Source organism: Hypanus sabinus, chromosome 3 (genome assembly GCF_030144855.1).
Source record: "Hypanus sabinus isolate sHypSab1 chromosome 3, sHypSab1.hap1, whole genome shotgun sequence".
Taxonomy (NCBI): domain Eukaryota; kingdom Metazoa; phylum Chordata; class Chondrichthyes; order Myliobatiformes; family Dasyatidae; genus Hypanus; species Hypanus sabinus.
In genome coordinates, this window is record NC_082708.1 from 44,429,800 (window position 1) to 44,449,441 (window position 19,642).

The following is a 19,642-nucleotide window of genomic DNA, read 5'->3' on the forward strand; positions in this document are numbered from 1 at the left end:
GATTGCTTTGTGAAAAAGATCTGATGCTAGAAAATGCTCTGAATATGCGCAGGACAGTGGAGACTATACAAGCACAAGCTAGGGAGCTGCACAGAGCAGAAACAACAGTGTTCTGTGAAAACAGAGGGGCAGTGCACAAAGTGTTTCCCAAAGCAACAGCAGAGGCTCAACTGCAAATGCAGTAAATGTGAAAGCAGGCAATTCCAAAGATGTACCCTGCTTATGGAAAGACCTGCAATAATTGTGGGAAGAAGAATCATTTTGCAAAGTGCTGCAAAGCTGGGGCTACCAAGAGAAATGTCCACATGGTTGCTGTGGCAATAGAGAATATTTTTGTAGATTTTCTACAGACTGTTGGTGCTGGTAAAAGAGAATGGGTCATTCCAGTGATTGTGGGTGAGACGGTAATTCCATTTAAGCTTGACAGCAGAGCCCAGGTAAACCTGTTGTCTATGAATGACTGCAAGACTTTCAAAGTAAAGAGCAAGGTTAATCAGGTGAAGTTAAAAGTAACTGGCTACACTGCAGAGAATGTTCCAGTTAATGGAGACTATGTAATGACCTTCACGCAAAGGGCAGCACCTAACGACAGAGCTACTGATTGGAGAAAACTGCGTACAACCAATATTAGGTCCGACTGCATGCAAAGACTCAAACTGGTGAAAAGAGGCTTTGTAGTGGTTTCACAGACAAAAGGTGACCAGAAACAGTCAGTAAAGAGTACACAGATTTCTTTGAGGGGCTTGGATGCTTTCCCAATGTAATTCAAGAAACCCATAACAGCATCCATGAGAGGTAATGCAAGAGAAGCACAAGAACTCTACCTTCCATAGACATCCATACCAGCTACACCAACATGACAGTCAGGATGCCTGTGTGGAATAGAGTGATCATGATGAAGTCGCCAGTTTTGCTTCTGCATCATGCAACTTTGGTTCAAAATCTGTCCTTCATCAACTTCCAGTTAAAGACTGGAAATCAAAAATATCTCCACAATCCTCACTGAAGCTGAAGAGGAAAAATACAAAGAAAGATAGGAAGATCATGCAAGATCCAAGATCAGAAGAATAGAAATAGTTCAACACAAACAGCAGGAGGAGTTGCTATCTGTGATATGCAGCCAACAGAAGAAGCTCTGTGAATTGAGATAGAATCAGTTGTAACTTGTGCAAAGACTCACTGATCACATGGAGGTAGTCCAGGGCTCCATTATGAGGCTCATGGACTGAATTATGGTCACACAGCAAGAACAAGAACAGAGATGAACAGAAAGGATTTTGCCAGAAGGATGTGAAAAAAATTGAACATGTAGATCAAAGTTCTCAAAAGGACTTTGGTATTTACAGAAAAAGTGAGAGCAAGGCATTTGTGAAAACAAACAGCAATCCAAAAAGGTATCATTAATAGATGGACTGAGAGTAGCTGAATGAATAAGGGACTATATTTGCTCATTACTTTTGACATTAATGTAAATATCTGTGTTGGAAAACATTATTGTTTCTTGCAGGTTTATGAGAACATAATATTGTGTTTGCTTGCTTTAAAGATGAATATGTGTTATTATGTGTGTACATAACGAAGAACTTCAGTTCTCAGACTGCAATGCCAGTGGTTCATCTGGAATTGGAAGTGACATTGGTGAACTGGTGGAAAGCCCGCTAAATTGTGGAGCTGGAAGCCATCATATCTAGAATCTCCTGTTCATAAATGTGGTAGCATTTAATCATATGCAAAATCTGTTTTTTATCAAGAACAAATGTAACATGTGCGTGCCTGAATGTGTCAACACTTACGGGTTACCTCTAGCAGATTGTGTAGTTTTTAAAGTGAACAACACATTTCACCATGTGTTTGAATATACACATAGTAAATCAATTAATCAATCCATCTGAATATCCAATGCCTTCCTCAAGAAATAACAAAATCGCGAGCGGGTTGTTGAGCTTTGCTCGCAGAGACTCGTTGCCATTTTTGTCAACGTAAGTTATAGCACTATGACAGTGCTCCAGTTTCCTCCCACCGTCCAAACACATACCAGTTAGTAGGTTCATTGGTCATTGTAAACTGTTCTATGATTAGGCTAGAGTTAAATAGATGGCTGCTGGTTGGTGTGGCTCATTGGGCTTGAAGGGCCAGTTCTGCTCAAGATCTCTAAATAAATAAATACATATATGAAGTGATTCAGTGTGCGAAACACTTTGAAATGCTTTGATGTGATAAAGTGCTACTTAAACATAACTCTTACTATATGGGATGAATTATCCCATCCTCCTCTTCACAGAACAATATGTCAGACATGAGTTTGAAATGCTCTAAGTTACATGTTTTATTCATGAAGTAAATATCCAGTATTTATAAAATCTTGAACAATATCATTGGGGAAAAATACAAACATGGAGTACATTATTCACCTCCACATGAAAAAGCCTCTGATTCAGAAAGATCAATAATATATCATGAATACCGACAGCAAGTGTGCAAAGAACTAAACAGAAGAATAAGACTGATGGTTTGGTTAGCACTTTGGATGGGGCTTGAGAATAAATCTCAAGATATAAAGTGGCACTGTAAATGATACAAACCGAGAAATGCATTAACTAAAAAAGACTGAGTCAAAATGGTGCTTTGTCCCACTCTGATTTTGTCACAAGATATAAGAGTGATTTTCTAACATTCAGGAAAGCAATGCATTATGCAAGTTTAACTTAGAGATCTGAGACTTTTTGTACAATTACATGTAAAATATTTACTTTAGTTACAATCATGTGACACATGCAAACACTGCCTCTATATTTCTTTCTCACTATGATGAGATCAGTTAAGATGGCAGCTTCCAAATGCAACGAAATATAGCTGAAATATTCATGTATATGAGAAATTGATATGCAATGCAGGATCGATTGCCACTGCAAGGCTTCATTAGGGCAGGTAAGAAAGGAGCAAGACATTGCAATCTCATGAATCTCACAGAAAGGCACACCCACGGTATGGGGCGGATGGGAAGGAACGATTCTCAGCTACAATTATTAAAGTTACTTTTAGTATGTTTGACATGGTTAATTTTGATAGTCTGTTGTGAAAAATACATCAATGAATGTCATGGGAATGGTAGTGAGATAAACTCAATTTTAGGGCAAGGGTACAATTAAACAGAGTGGTAAATGGGAAAGGAAATGGAATAAAGCAGATTATTTAATGATATTGAAACAAGATCTTTTAAATTTTTAAGTTATATAAGGACAGTTAGTGTAACATTAGCATATATGAAAGGAGATGGCATCAGTGAACAATGTTACCAACGACAACATCCTTCAGACAAATAAAGTCTTCTTGGGCTTCCAGCCAGGTACAGGTATCAATAACTGACATTTCAATGACAAAAGATGGCAGAGATAGTTAATGAAATGTCCGTTATAATTGATACCTATACCTGGTTGGAAGCCCAAGAACAGTCTACTTGTTATATATGCTGGGAAAGCACTAGATCCTTTATTCTTCAGACATATCACAAAATAAACTTTTACCTCCTTTTTCAAGCATAATTCACCTACTACTAGAGCTTGTGATCTACAGTTTGATAGTGTGTTTTCAGGCCAATCGAGTGAGTTGGTGCTTTGGAGTCTCTGAGGGATTTCGGTGAGGTTTCGAGTGAAGTGCATGGCCTGGAAGCCAAGAAGCCTGGAAATGGGGCACGAGTCCATGATCGACTCCACATCTTGCCGATAATTACCAATTAAAGCATCGAGGAAGACTGAAATCAACGAGGACGAGAGGACGGCGAGCGGCTGTCACTACCATTTTCCTGCGAGTGACTGGTGTCTCTTTCGCCTTTGCTTGCCGTTCTAAGTGGAATGAGCCTGCGTTTGATCAGCCTCTCTCTCCCTCTCACTCACCGTTGTCAGAGGATGGTGCCAGAGTCGAGGGTCTTGGACAAGCTTTAATCAATGTGCTTAGTGGATCGGACTCTGTAGTTCATGTTATGATGTGTTTCTGGTTTCTGGTCATTCTTTTTTTTGTTGCTACATTGTGCAATTTTGATCGGGGCACTCAACGAATAACACAGTGCCAGATTGAACTGAACAGAGCTGAAACTACACATTGCTGGACTGCTTCATTGACTTTGTGGTTTGATGTTTAATATTCTGTGTTTTACACTCATTTTGTTTGTGTTTGTGTGACTTGTTCTTTTTTCCACTTTGGGGGCCTGATGTTCCCTTTAGAATGGGTTCCATGGTTTTCTTTGCTTTGTGGCTGAGTGTGGGAGAACGAATCCCAAGGTTGTATATTGCATACTTCGATAATAAATGTACTTTGAACCTTTGAATTACAGCGTCAGCTATAAGATAGGGTATCAATTCCCACCGCTGTCTGCAAGGTTACCTCCCACATTCCAAAGACATACTGTTAGGGTGAGTGAGCAGTGGGCAACAGAATCAGGTTTAATATCACTGGCATATGTTGTGAAATCTGTTGTTTTGTGGCAGCAGTACATAAAAAAAGCTATAAATTACAATAAAAATATATAATAATAAGTAGTGGGAAAAAGAAAGCAAAAATAAAAGAAAATATATAATGTGGTAGTGTATGTGGGTTTATTGTCCATTCAGAACAATCTGATGGCAGAGGGGATGAATCTATTCCTAAAATGTTGAGAGTGTGTCTTCAGGCTCCTGCACCTCCTCCTTGATTGTAACAATGAGAAGAGGATATGGTGATGGGGGTGATGGGGTGATGGGGGTCCTTAATAATGTATTTTGCTTTTTTGAGGTATCAAATTTTGAAAATAGCTTCATGGCTGGGAGGCTGAGCTTACAGCTTTCTGCAGCTTTATTGGCTCTGTGCTGTGGACTCTGTACCAGACGGAGATGCAACCAGTTAGTGTGTTCTCCACGGTACATACCGTCTCCTCAAACTCCTAATGAAACATAGACACTGTCGTGCCTCCTTTGTAATTGTATCAATATCTTGGGCCCAAGATAGACTTTCTGAAATTTTGACACCCAGAAACTTGAAACTGCTCACCCTTAGTAAAATGATAATGATAAACAGACTGATGGGTCTCTTGGAGAAAATGAATATGATGAAGTTTGGGAGGAATAATGGGCAGAATGCATAGGGGAATTGTGGAAATCCTTGTGCCAGATTTATCACCCTAACCCAGCAGTGCTTCCCATATTTCAAACTGTTTAGTAAACCTAAGATTTTTACTTGAAGTTTTAAACTATGCATCCATTAAAAGATAAGAATTCATTTACATCTATTCTGAAAATACCCTTTGTACTGAACTCCAAGTTAATATTAAATGCAACCGTAAAGTTAGGATACAGAGTCTAGGAAGATGATTTTCAATGCAGTACCTTACAGTAGGTTTTATCTAAATAAGACAGTGTGCACTGCTGCTTGGATTGGCTCCAGCTGATTATTAACCAACATTGGAATTCACACATAGTACTTAAATGGTCAAAGCATATTGCAGATCTGGCAAAGAATTAGAATAAAAATGCTCTCTGATGGTGAGCCAGGCTTCATATTCTGACCTGGCAGAACTTATGCTATAAAATTGCAACAAAGTTTGTTTCATCAAATGAGGACATTCTGCCCTCAGAACTTATTTTTCCTCATTTTTGATCAAATGGCACACTCATACTGTGCAAAATTTCAAAAGACAGACCAATTTTTACTTTTCTGCAGATATATTCTAGCTCTGTCCAAGCTGTTTCAAAATTCAAGCCACTAATTTCAACCATATGAATTAATAAGAGGCAGGCCAGAACAACTTGAGAACAGTTAAACAGTGAAGAGGGTGCCCTCAGAAACATGGGAAAAAGACTTCAGGAATAGGTCAGATTGAAAGACAGACCTTCCCATGTTGGATATTTCTCTGAAGAATAGGATTAAGATATCCTGAAGTTTTGACTGTTTATGTTTACTCAGTTTGTAAGGGTCAGTTGATTTGCAAACTTGCCTTCCCCTTTGCTGTCTGATTCCTGCATGTGTCAGTTTGTAACAGTGGAAGTAAGCTGCTGCTGGGGCCGCACCCAACCTCACATGGTTTGCTGCACCATGTGATTCACACATCGCTTAAACAAATACGTGCAGACGTTCCAAAACTTCTACATCCACATGCTTGAAGTTGTTAAATTGCTCTTTTCTCTTGTGATTCAGATAGAAAGTCAAAAGCAGAAAAATACTTGTGGTGGCAAAAAGTTTTGGGGGGGGGGGGGGAGGTGGGTTGTATTTCTGCAAAGCTGCCAGTCAAAACTAGAGGATTTCACCACTGTCATCTGCCAGCATTAACTCTGCATTATATTTGACCAGCTTTTCTAACATTCCACTCATTGCAAATTATCCACTACAGATGCAGGCTGAAAGATGTCACCTGTGACTTCAGTATCCAGTAGCTCAATACATAAACAAGGACGCAGGTCTACTAATTCAAAGGATTTTCATGCCAACATTTCTAGTCCTCAGCTGGCCCTGACACCTTGCATGGTTTTATCTATTTAGTGAAATAACTGAACAAAGCTTGTCTGTATCAAATCAAGAGTAACAATCAACCCTACTTATCAAATCAGAAACTGGTCAAAAATAGCAAAAAGTACCGATCACTGTTTCGTTTGGGAACAGGAAGTGTTCCTCCTGCTAATAAAGAATAACATTCCATTAAAAGTACAGTTTCAGATACAATAAATACAAACCACACAGTTGCGCTGTTTCCTACCCTAGTATCTCGTGCTGTTGCTTGCCTTTCTGTTGAGGGTCTCCCTGGACTGCTGCGCTTCACACTACTGCTCAACACTGAGACTCAAATCAGACATCCAACAGCTGCAGGTCATAAATTTAGGTCTGTCATGGTTCAAACTAATCATGTGGTACGAGGCACTCGTTGCCTTTAATAAATTCGCTGCTTGGGATTCCTTTCTACTGCTCTGTCTGCATTCAAAATATTTACTACTATTTGAAAAATGATGAACTGATCGTTTTCAATCCCCCAGAGTTGATTATAATAAATACTTGGCAAATGGTTTTCAATTTATATCCAAGTTCTTTGGGAAAAAATACACAATAGAACTTTTGTGGGCTGGGCTAGTCCATAGCTCAATGGTACAAACATCATTTGAAGAAATAGTTCAACAAGCATAAGAGGAAGTTTTGAGCTTGTACTAAGTCACCCCTTTTCTTGAGCTGCAGCCTGTCACAAGGATATACTGGATGAAATCAGAGTGCTATTAAACTGTGAGAATTGATAATAACCGTTTTCCATTTACCTTACAGCAAGGTCACACAGAGACTGATAGAGAGAACAAATACTTTATTGTTAAATTCAAGCAGGAGAATTCTTAAGCATATCTTTTTAAATATCAACTTTCAACACATTCATTTTTCTGCCCCAAATTCCAACCTTGCAATCAAATGTTCTTATGATGAAGAAGACGTGGATTGAAAGGGGTCTTTTGAATAAAAGTTAAAAATGAAAATCTTAGAAATTTAGGAAATGTAATAATTTGAGAAGGAGACAATTATTTCACAGAACATTCCACAAAGCTTCAGGGTGAAAATTAGCATCCAATAAAAAAGAAAGCTGATAGCAGATCAGCAGGTATAACTTTAAAAATTTTGAAGGCTGATACCAAGTTGCCCTAACACAAGAGGTTCTGCAGATGGGGGGTCCTGATAAAAGGGCTTGGCCTGAAATGTTAACTGTTTATTCCCCTCCATAGATGCTGCCTGACTTGCTTTGTTTCTGCAGCATTTTGTGTTATCCACTTGCCTCCAGTATTAGCTTTATCAGAGAAGGACAAGGGGTCATACTGTAGATTTGGATATGTTAATGAGGCCTGTAACATAATTAGTCTACTTTGTAGATTTAATAGTGGCCATGTCAGGTTCTTGTATCTTCAGAAACCTGTCAGCTGCATGGAAGCAAGCACAATAATTTTACCAAACCATCTATGGGCCGAGCTCCTACAACCCTCAACCCCTACAGTATTCATATCCCTCCCCCAGATACCATTTACAAAGCCCCCAGCGGTCATGGATTGGTTTAATACTAGAATCGGACTCTCCTCTCCACTAGGTGAGAGGTTTCTGTCCTTGGCCTTATAATCACACAGCCATCACACCCTATGTCCAGGACCAGAGAACAGTAAATGAGTCAGAAATGAAACGCCCTTCCGCATGACAAGCCATAGCTTCAGGTTTGTAAATCAGCAATTCCTGGGATTTAAACGTTTTCCAGATTGTGAGTTTGGCTTCACTGGTGCCTTTGGGCAGTCCTTCTCACTGAAAACTCTTTCAGCTCCATCGGAATGAGTGCCAAACCCAACTATTGCGGCTGGGAACTTAAAAAGTAACTGCATCATGTATCCCATCCAGTACAACTATTGTTGGCAGAATTTCAGATGGTGACAAGAAGGCGTACAGGAGTGAGATGGATCAGCTGGTTGAGTGGTGTCACAGCAACAACCTTGCACTCAACACCAGTAAAACAGTGGAATTGATTGTGGACTTCAGGAAGGGGAAGTTGAGGAAGTACACACCAGTTCTTGTTGAGAGATCAGAAGTGGAAAGGGTGAGCAGTTTCAAGTTCCTGGGTGTCAACATCTTTGAGGATCTATCCTGGAACCGACATATTGATGCAGTAACATAGCAGTTCTATTTCATTAGGAGCTTGAGGAGGATCAGTAAGTCACCAAAGACACTCACAGATTTTTACAGATGAACCACAGACAGCATTCCAACTGGTTGCACGACCATCAGGTATGGAGAACAACTGCACAGGACCAGAAAAAGTGTAAACTCAGCCGACTCCATCATGGGCACAAGCCTCCTTGAGCAGCCGATGCCTCAAAAGGCAGCATCCATCATTAAGGACACACATCACCCAGGACAGGCCCTCTTCTCATTATTACTATCAAGGAGGAGGTATAGAAAATGCAGAAGTTTCTTCCCCTCCACCATCAGATTTCTGAATGGATGATAAACCCATTTCCCTTTCTTTCTGCACGACTTATTTAATTACAGTGTATAGAGTCTGTGCGTGTGTGAGAGACAGAGAGAGACAATTATTGTCATTTATGGATTTTTTTATTATGTACTGCAAAGTATTGCTGTTGCAAAACAACAAATTTCACAACATATGTCGGTGATATTGAATTTGATTCTGATTCTTCTGATCCAGAGCTTCAACTTCTCATCAATGAATTCACCTTCACTACCATCACCTCACCTGGCCGACGCAGCCCTCTCTCAACATACCAAATCTGTACACCTTCTGCTCCATCAAAGCATGTGGCAAAGTTCTTGTGTCTCTGATATGGCAACCCCGCCTTTCAGTGCATAAACCTGTTGAACCCCAATCCAACAAACATCAATGAAGCAAATCAATGTGCCTACCTAAGAGTTTCTTAAATGCCCCTAAAGTACCTGCCTCTACCATCACTCCTGGCAGCACATTCCATTAACCCACCACCCCCTGTATAAAATACTTACCTCTGACTTCCCTGCTATACCTTCCACTGATCAACTTAAAATTATGCCCCTTTGTATTAGCCATTTCTGCCCAAGTAGAAAGTCTTCGGTTATCTACTTCATATAAGTCTCTTATCATCTTATACACTTTAATCAAGTCACCTCTCATTCTCCTTTCCTCTGAGAAAAGTTCTAGCTCACTCATCCTATCCTCATAAAACGTGCTCTCCAATCTGGACAGTATGCTGGCAAATCCCCTCTGCACCGTCTCTAAGGCTTCTACATCCTTCCTATAATGAGGTGCAACAAACCACATGACTAAGTAATGTAGCAAACTACATCCTATCAGTTACAAACCTCCTGCTTCAGTCATGTAGGAAAACTCCTGCCCACCAATCTACTAAATCTCCTATTGCCAATGCAGGAAAACCTACTTCACCAGCAGAGCAGTAAGCCTGGACAACAGAGGCAGTAAATCCCCTACCCCCAGGGCAGCAAACCTTCTGACTATCCACACAGCAAATATATGCCCCATCAATAAAGTCCATTTTTTGCTCCATTAAGGTAACAAACCTCCTGCCACCAGTGCAGTAAATCTCCTCCAGTTAATGCAGCAAAATTCCTGTCCCCAATGCAGCAAAAGCCATGTAGTTCCAATGCAGCAATTCTCCTGCCCACCAATATAGCAAAGTTCAGATCCTACTGAGGTAAAATCCCTCCATTCTCCTGCATAACAAAATTCTTGCGGAAAACCTGGATATTGCAGTGAACTTCCTGTCTTTATCTGGAGAAAACTAACTTCCTGCCTTCATCCCTGATGAAGGGTCTTGACCTGAAATTCGGCAGGTCAGGCAGCATCCAGATGTTCAGTGTACTTCATTACCAGACAAAATAATGTTGTGCCCCACTAGTGTAGAAAGCCTTCTACCTACCAATATAGCAAAACCCCTGTCCTGACAACCCAGCAAAACATCTGCCCATTAATGTAGCAAAGTTTCTGTTGCCAAGGGAGCAAAAAAACACTTCACTTTGGCAAAGCTCGGGCCACTAGTGTATCCAAAATTCCTGCTGTCCAAACAACTTTCCTATCCCAACTCACTCCTCCACCTCCATCCCTCAATGTATCAAGCAGCCTTTCATTTGTAAAAATACTAGAAATGCTCAGCAGGTCAGCTGGCATCGGTGGTGAGAGAGACATGTAGTTTGAAGACCCTTCTTCAAAATGCAAGTTAATTTTAATTTGCAAAGAGGGTGGGAAGAGAGTGATAAGACAAAGGGAATATCTTTGATAGAGTGAGACTAGGGTTGCCATGTTGTATTGAACTTCCAACCCCAAAGGAAGGAAAATACCTTAATATGCTGTCAATGCTCCAAATCTCCTCCCTCCCATTGTGGGAAGGCACTTGTTGGCAATGTAGCAAAGATCCTGACCACCAAGATAGCAATCTTCTTGCACCAATGAAGCAGACCTCCTGTCTGACAAAGGAACAAAGTTTCTGCTCAGGTAAAGTAGCAGGACACTTGCCCCAGCAATGCTCTAAAATTTAGATCGGGGGTTCCCAACCTTTTTTTATGACATGGACTAATACTGTTAAGCAAGGGGTCCATGGACCCCACATTGGGAACCCTTGCTCTAAATCTTCTGGCTCACTATGGCAGCAAACGTTCTTACTGTTGTAGCAGCAAACAACACCCAACATTGCAACTGGCTACCTGCCATGCCAATACAATAGCATCATTTTTTTGTACCAAACTCCCTATTGCAGCAAACCAGTGGTCCATCAACACAGCAGACATCCAGAGTCCATAGAGCAATACAGTACAGGAACATGCCCTTTTACCATGCTGTCAGTGTTGGCCATGATGCCAATATATCCCATAATTCCACATCTCTTCTTATGCCTGTCTAAATGCCTCTTAAAAGTTGTTATTGTATCTGCTTCCATCACTTCTCCTGAAATGCATTATGTGCAACTACCAGACTTTGTGTAAAAATACTTGCCTACTTTATCTCCTTTAAACATTTACTTTTTTATCTTAAAGCTAATGCCCTCTGCTATTTGATATGTCCACCTTGAGAACAACATGCTGACCACCTGCCCAGCTCATGCCTCTCATAATTATGTACACTTCTGAAAGGTTGCACCTCAGCCTCCAACGCTCCAGTGAAAACAAGCCAAGTCTTATAATATAGAACATTACAGCACAGTACAGGACTTTGGGCCCCACGATGTTGTGCCAACATTTTAACCTACTCTAAGATCAATCTAACCCTTCCCTCCTACATGACCCCACATTTTTCTCTCTTCCATGTGCCTACCCAGTAGTAGTCTCTCAAAGTCCGAGGAAGACGAATGTGTTGCGCAGTCAACGTCTGTGGGCACGCATATGACTTCTGAGGCTGAAGTCCGAAGCGCAGATACGGTCACAGATGGAGCAAAGAGCACCGCCTGCTGGGGCAAGAGTGGATGCCTTCCTGTGTCTTTCTTGACTCGCCCTGAGGCGCTGCATGCGCCAGTTGGCTTGGAAGTTGTTTGCTGCCTTGGAGCATAGACTGTGCCACTTGGACCGATCAGCAGCAGTGTGTTCGAGATCGCGGGGCTGGAGTTTGGCCCACTTAAGGTTTGACTTGAGGTTGTCCTTGTACCTCTTCATTCAACCTTGGGCACAGTTGCCCTGCTCCAGTTCTCCGTAGAGAACTGACGTAGCATTCTGGACTCATCCATGCGGATCACATGACCGGACCATCTGAGCTGAGCCTTCAAAACCTTGGTTTCCTAAGAGTTTCTTAAGTGCCCCTAATGTATCTGCCTCCACCACCACTCCTGGCAGGACATCACACACACATACCCCATTCTTACAGCTAATACACCTTCACCCTGGGATCATCCTGGTGAACATCTTTAAAAGAACAGCACCTTTCCTGTGAAATGGCAAACAGCAATACCCACTTTACTTCAAATGTGGACTGACTGAAGTCTCATAGAATTTCCTGACTTTTCTACCTGACAGCCCAAGTGATGAAGGCAAGTGTGCTGTTCATCTTCTTTACTGTGTCTACTTACATTGATGTTTAGCTAGTTGCTTTGCTAGCTAAATTTAGCTAGCAAAATTCCTGCTCTCCAGTTCACAAATTGTACACACCATCAACTCTCATCTCACAAACTTAGCAACCCTCCCACCTTCCAAAGTACAAATATCCAGCCTGCCAAATAACGCACCTTCTACCCAATCAATGGATCCAAAGATCTCTTGATCAGCATAGCAAATGTCTTGCCACCAATGAAGTGAACAAACAGCCTGTCTATGTAACAAACCTCTGGTCCACAAGCTGAGCAAAATGGTACCAACCAAGACAGCAAAGCATCTGTCCCACCATTATAGCAGACCTCTTGCTCTCAAGCTGTCCATTGCAGCAAATTATCCATCTCACCAAGCACCAAAGCATCTGTGGGAAGAGGAATACATTTACGTTTTCAGGTTAAAGGCTTCTCTGTCAGACCTACATCCTTAATTCTCTTTCTCTCTCTATGGATGATGCCTGATCTGCTGAGCATCTCCAGCACTTTCTGTTTTCATTTTCGGCTTCTAGTATCAAGTCTCCTCTCACCAGAGTATCAAATCTTGTAGGTACAGCAAGCCTCTTCCCTTTCAATGCTGAGCAGACAGTGCTTGCTATAGTAATTACTTTGCTGTATGGGTAGGACAGGTTTCTTGCTACATGGTTGGGCATATTGTATGCAATATTCAAGGAGAAGGGGGTTCGCTACATTGATAATAGGAAATTTCCTGTAGTTGGGGCCATAGATAGAATGGGGCAGAGGTGCTGAAGTATTTGCAGGCCAATTAGATTGATTTGCATTCTATTGCCCTGTAATGCAGTGCATCTCCTCTCTGAAATGCAACCAGGGCTTTTAGACACCTCTAGAGAAAACAAAGCCTTAGTATAATGAACATAAAATCTACAGATGCTGGAAATCCGAGCAACACACACAAAATTCTGAACGAGGCCAGGTAACATCTATGTTCGAGTACAGTTAACATTTTTTAGGCTGAAATCATTCAGCAGGACTTTTGTATAATTATTATTTGTGAGAATTTCAGATTTTAATTGGTATTTAGCATTGCCTTATATTATGTAAATATAAACTTTTCTCAACATTTCAAAATTCATTAACTTTTTTTTTTGTTTTTAAACTTTCCCAAATTTTACTGAATATTCGTGAATGTCAAAGATGCTCATGAACTTTCAGTGGTCCTGATCACACTGACAAAACACATTCTTTTGGTGCGTGAAGAAAGGATAAAGCTGTGGCAAGAAATTCTGGGAATGCAGCAGTCTTGACCAGGACGAAAATAAGCTGGAGGCACTTAAAAAGCTGGCAGCAATTCAGAATCAGAATCAGGTTTAATATCACTGACAAATGTCATGGAATTTCTTGTCTTGTGGCAGCTGTGCAGTGCAATGCATTAAAAATACTATAAAATACCATAAGAAAATAGATATGGAAAAAAACTTAAATTAAGTTAAATAGAAACAGAACAAAAATAGTGATGTAGTATTCACTGGTTCGTTGCCCATTGAGAAATCGGATGGTGCAAGGGAAGAAGCTGTTCCTGAAACATAGAGTGTGTGGCTTCAGGCTCCTGTACCTCCTCTCTGATAATGACAACAGTAATAATAAGAAGAGAGCACATCCTAGAGGATGGGTGTTGGCTTTTTGAGGCATTGCCCTTTGAAGATGTTCCTGATTCATAAAAGTAGAAGTTACCCAGTCCGATGAGATGTGACCTGATGCAGAAGGACGGAAGACAAAGCAACAGTGGCTCGGCATAATTTTCCCAAAATCCTTCGACAGAACAGCAGAGACTTGGAGAAGTTAAAATATTGTATCTGTGTTTAAATGTGTAGAGAAGGTTTAACCACTAGTCACAGACCAATAATTCAAATGTCAAAAGGAGATAGCATTTAGAAACAAAAATTAATTATTACTAAGAAGTAGTAGATTTATTAAATTTAAATGTTGTTAATTAACTTGATTGCATTCTTTGATAATGTAACAGAGAGGGTGATGACATTATTGTTGTGTGTATTCTCTTGAAGAAGGCGCCAGACGAGGTACAAAGTAACAGATATGTTAACAAAACTGAACCTCATGGGATAAAGTAGGAGCTGCTGAGTGGATAGAACACTGGTGCAGAGAACAGGATAAAAAACTGTTTATCGAGATTGAATCAAGTTGTACAGTGCCATTGGAAATGTAAGAGACTGCAGATGCTTGAATCTGGAACAAAAGAAAAATAAGCTGCTGTAAGAACAGTGTGGGCTGAGCAGTATCTGTGTTGGATGAAGCGGTCAAGGTTGTGGGACAAGACCCTGTATTAGCGTTATAGTGTTATCCCCTTGATATTTTGACCCCTGCTCTTTTTAATAGAAACTTTCAGCCTGGATTTGTGTTTAGAATAATAATTTCTTTACTTGTGGATGACACAAAACTCAATAACGTAGTGAACAGTGAAGAAGACTTCAGGAAGACAGACATACTTGTTTAATGGGCAGATGCACTTTAACACCTTTGGACTAAATGGTACTGTACCAGGTTAAAGGGGATGTGGAGGATGGGCACACATGTCAAAAATAGTTAGAGTGGTTGAAAAGACATGCAAGATCTTTGGCTTCATAAATTTGACCACCAGAAATCACACTGAGCATTGAAATTTCACTGCTTAGGAGCCAAGTAAAACAATGGTCTATATTTTGCTGGTAGGTGCCAGTGGTTCCACACAGACACATCATCCTTGTAGTTACCACCAAGTTCAGTACCCACTCTTGAATGCAAAAAGTCATGAAGGTGCTGGATGAGTGCTGTTGGTATGCACCACACATAGACAACATGTGGAGTCTAACAGTGCAACAGGATCTAGCAATTATGTTGGGATATCTGTTGTGAGCCCCCTCCAGATTTAACTATTTTGTAGGGCTTTGGAAAGAGGAAGAACTGTAAATAAATTTTCCTAAATATTTGTTTTTTGTATTGTAAATTTTTTAATTAAGTCTTAGAATATTTCAATTGTTTAGTTAGTTTTCATAATTTTGACTTTTTTAAAAATACATTTGACATTAGCAGATGGCAAAGCTGGACAATAAAATGGGCCCTCAGATCTGGCCTGGTGCGTTTTGGACAGTGGAGATCAAAGCAGCAAGTGTGGGCTATGGGCTTCACTCAGAAAAACCTGGGTCTGTAAACTCTGCTCTGAGCACTAGGTTTTAACAAGGCCTTAGAAAGCCAACACAAAATCCTTAAATAGTAACAGGAATGGGCCTCATCGGTTGTGTGGAAACTGGTCTTGGTTTCTTTGGAATAAATAAGGATAAAACTAAATCTCAAAAATCATTAAGGATTTTATTAGAGTTAATAAGGAGAAAACACTTCCAATAGAAAAAGAATCTTCACACTTTCTTATCTAAAAAGTTGTTATCCCGTGGAAGGCACAATCTAAAAAGGTGATAGCAACAGGATTAAAAAAAAATTGGAAAACTCTTGAAAAGGAATTTTTTAGCCAGGATTTGAGGGAAGAACAAGGACTGAGATACATTGGATTGTCTTTACAAGCAAGGGCCCACTCAGTCTAAAGGAAAAAGTTAATCCTACAGGCATTGAGATGCAAAGATCAAATGACATATTAACAATTTTTGAACATGAATATGTCATAAATAAATGCTTACTGAATATTTATTACTTTGCAATGCTATTGATAGATTCCAATCAAACAGAGATCAATGAAGATCCATTTGTTGTTGCTCTGTGTGCATACGAACTTTCTAGGGCTCATCTTCTAAGAGCCCCAGCTTCCCATAGTATAACTACTTATGATCTCCCACGTAGTTGACACTTCCATTTTCAAGCAAACACAGATTTCTTGTCCAACAAAGTTCCAAATGTAAGCATGACCTTCGAGTTTCTGCAAAGGCCCTCATTCTACTAGATCCATCCAGCTTCAATGCTACCAATAGGCTCTACTTGCTTGTTAAAGCTCTTCACCTTTAAGCCTGCTTCCCTGCTCAAATATTCAAGTGCCTTGGTCTCTTTCTATTGAAATCTTTGTTTCTTTCTTGGCGCCTCTCTATTTTCCTTCTCTCTAAAGTCCATCCATTCATTGAGTTTGGTTGTTCCTCCCAATTCCCCTCTTAACAGCTTGATATTTGTTTATCTGCTGTGATTGTTTTTTGCCTAACACTATATAATTGCAAGTTGTTATTGCTGCAGTTCATCATAATTTAGCATGTATCCTGCTGTTTGCACACTTTACAGCTGGTACACAACTGTTCTCTGGGTGTCAATTTGTTTATCTATTGCTGGGTTTGTATTGATTAACTTGACTGTTCTGCATCTGGACAGTGGTGTTCTGCTTGCCAAAGGTTGATATTTTTCCATATCATACTTCAGTACATTTATATCACATCAAAGGATATCTGAGAGATCAGTTTTGTGGATGTGAGCTAAAAACCCAGTTCCTAGCCTAACAATTTAATAAAATTTAACATCTTCCCTGACAAACCATTGCCCCATGTCACGTATAGTAAATTATATTTTCTATGTTACTTCAGGCTTTTATCACAGACCAGGATTTTTTTTCTCTCTCTCTGTCATTAGATACTGTATCAAATAAGAAGGCAGCTTTTACTTTGATTAACTGGTAGCTAAAGATCAAATTATTCTTTTTCATACCAATTAAAAAGCATAATTACAGTTATACTTTGCAGCAGCAAACTGAAGTCATTATTTAGGCGTTGGAGCCTTTCTTGTCATATTCTGAAGTGCAGGAGTGATTTACAGGTCCTTTGGTAGTAAGATTTCCTATGTCCCAGTCGTTGGGTTAATACAGCACATTTCCAGCTACATGAAACATTCACCTTTCTGTGGTTCTTTTGAAATGCTCGCACAATCAAAAATCAGAACTGTTAGTTTTATTAAACTTCAGAAATGGCATCCATGGTGCAGGTAGAGATTTGAGGGATGAATTACGATAGGTGCCCTATTGATGAGGCTGAAGTACTACAGCAGTCAATGACAACCAGATGTAAGCAGAGCAGGCCAAGCTTTGACCAATTAGCAGAGATTACTGATTTATGGCAATACTGCCATTATGGAACTCCACACCCCAGCTAATGCCCTTTCTTAACCTTGCACAACTGCAAAAATCTTCAGCAGCCACGTTACTTAAAGAGCTTGTTCATTAGTTAAAGGATAGTTGATATAGTCCAATCATTGCTATGGTAGCACAAGTGGCTGGCTCTTTCTAATAGTGTTGATGGAAATGTGCATAGAGAGTGGAGTAGGAGATTCAGAAGGGAAAAGGCAATGGGGGAAATACTTAACAGGTCAAGTAAATTCCACCAGAGAGAGGAACAGAGATGAGAAGATTAAAGATTAGTTTTATTTGTCACAAATACATCAAAACATTGAAAGATACAGTGAAATGTGTCACCTTTTATTGGCAATGGCCAACACAATCTGAATATATGCTGGAAGCAGGCCGCAAGTATCTCCATGGTTACGCCACAACTCACTAACCCCAAACATACGTTGTTTGGAATGAGAGAGGAAACCGGAGTACCTGGAGTCATGGGGATGAAGTACAAGTGCTTTACGGACTACGGCAGGATTGCAACTGGGCTCTGCTATGCTACTGGGCCACCCTTTGACTTAGATGGATAACTAATGGCTCTTCAGGGCCTTGCTGCTCATCTTTGGGACTAGCTGACCTAGTGGGATTGCCCTTCCAGTTATGGCGGATGCTAAGTTCAGCAATGGGAAAGGCAGCTGATGAATGCCGACGGTGGATCCCATTCAGGGTTGTCTTGGCAATGGGAAAAAACCCAATGAATCACCTAGCACACTGCAGATGACATACATCCTACGGTTCTGCATTCGGAGTTTGTGGACACATTAATACTAGAGATCCTGTCATACTCCAGATTTTGGAAAATTCCTAGTGGATAGGAAGGTGGCAAGGGAAGTAGGAAGGAACTATAAAGTAAAAAGGGAAATATATGACAGCCAGCCTGAAATAAACAGGTGTGAAATTTGTAGTATTGTTCAGGCAGTGGTAGTGTGAAATTTAGAAAAAGATTATTTGACAATGCAATGTCAACAGAGCTTGGGAACGATGCTTCACAATTTTTTTCAGAGGATGTAATGCAAGATTGATAGTGAGACTCATACTCAAAGGCATTTGAGAAAGAGTCATAGAAAAGAAAGTGCTCAAATGTTGGGAGTAACATATTGGATCATATAGAAGTCTGACTATATGACATAACTAAGAATAAACTTATTTATATGCTTTATGCAGTGGGATGTTGCAAGAATCTGTGAAGAGTTTTTATCTATTTACAGTTTATAGGAACAATTTAGAGAAGGTATGAAGTGTATTGTATCCAACCTTACAAAACTAGATGGGAAAGTTAGCTGTTAGATGAACAGAAAATCTTTGAGGCCTTGAAATATCACAATTCTTTAAACCTATGGCCATTTTCAAAGCTTTTGTTTATTTCCTGTACTCTGTTCAAAAATAACCCTTCCCAAAGTATATTCACTCCTTCATGGAAGCTAAATGAAGACAACAAAATTCCACTTCTTCAATAAACTACTAGATCCATCTAAGTCTTTCTGTGTGAATAAATGGAATCACACTGAAACATAATGGTCCCTGTTCTACCGCGGTGAACAAGGAGAGTAGGGAGATACAGAACAGCATGGGAGTGAGCAGGAGTCTGTGTGGAGAATAAATATTGACGTAGACCCATTGAGTGAAGAAAGTGAGCACTATATTTTTGACTAACTATCTGCAAGGCTGCAGTGGGAAGCGGTTGTCACAGATCAGCTTCACTCCACCGTTCTATTTTCTTCAAATATCCTTGGATGTATTCTTCATCTAAAATTGTGACTTGTCTCCTGAACTCATTTATATTGTATGCCTCACTGATTTTCACTGGTAACATTTCTAAATTTATGTTATCTTTTAGTTGCATTGTTGCTGGAAACTTCATTTTCTTACTTCTTACTTTTAGTTTTTGTTTCATAATACTGTATTTTTAACTAGGGTAAACTATTTTCTTAAGTCAATGTTGTTAATTTTCCTTTATAATCTGGATATTTGATTGACATAA

At 40.0% G+C, this 19,642-nt stretch overlaps 1 protein-coding gene across 9 annotated transcripts in view; it reads right to left on the reverse strand.

Moving 5' to 3' along the window:
* The window catches only part of sgcg (sarcoglycan, gamma), a 612,351-nt gene that overhangs the window by 446,801 nt on the left and 145,908 nt on the right, over positions 1 to 19,642 (reverse strand). The window contains exon 1 of one of the 9 annotated variants that reach the window (XM_059964198.1): positions 6,722 to 6,788. The exons of 5 other annotated variants lie outside the window; for them this stretch is intronic. The gene's annotated coding sequence lies outside the window, so the exon portion shown is untranslated. 3 more of the 9 variants (XM_059964197.1, XM_059964204.1, XM_059964203.1) reach the window with 3 other exon arrangements.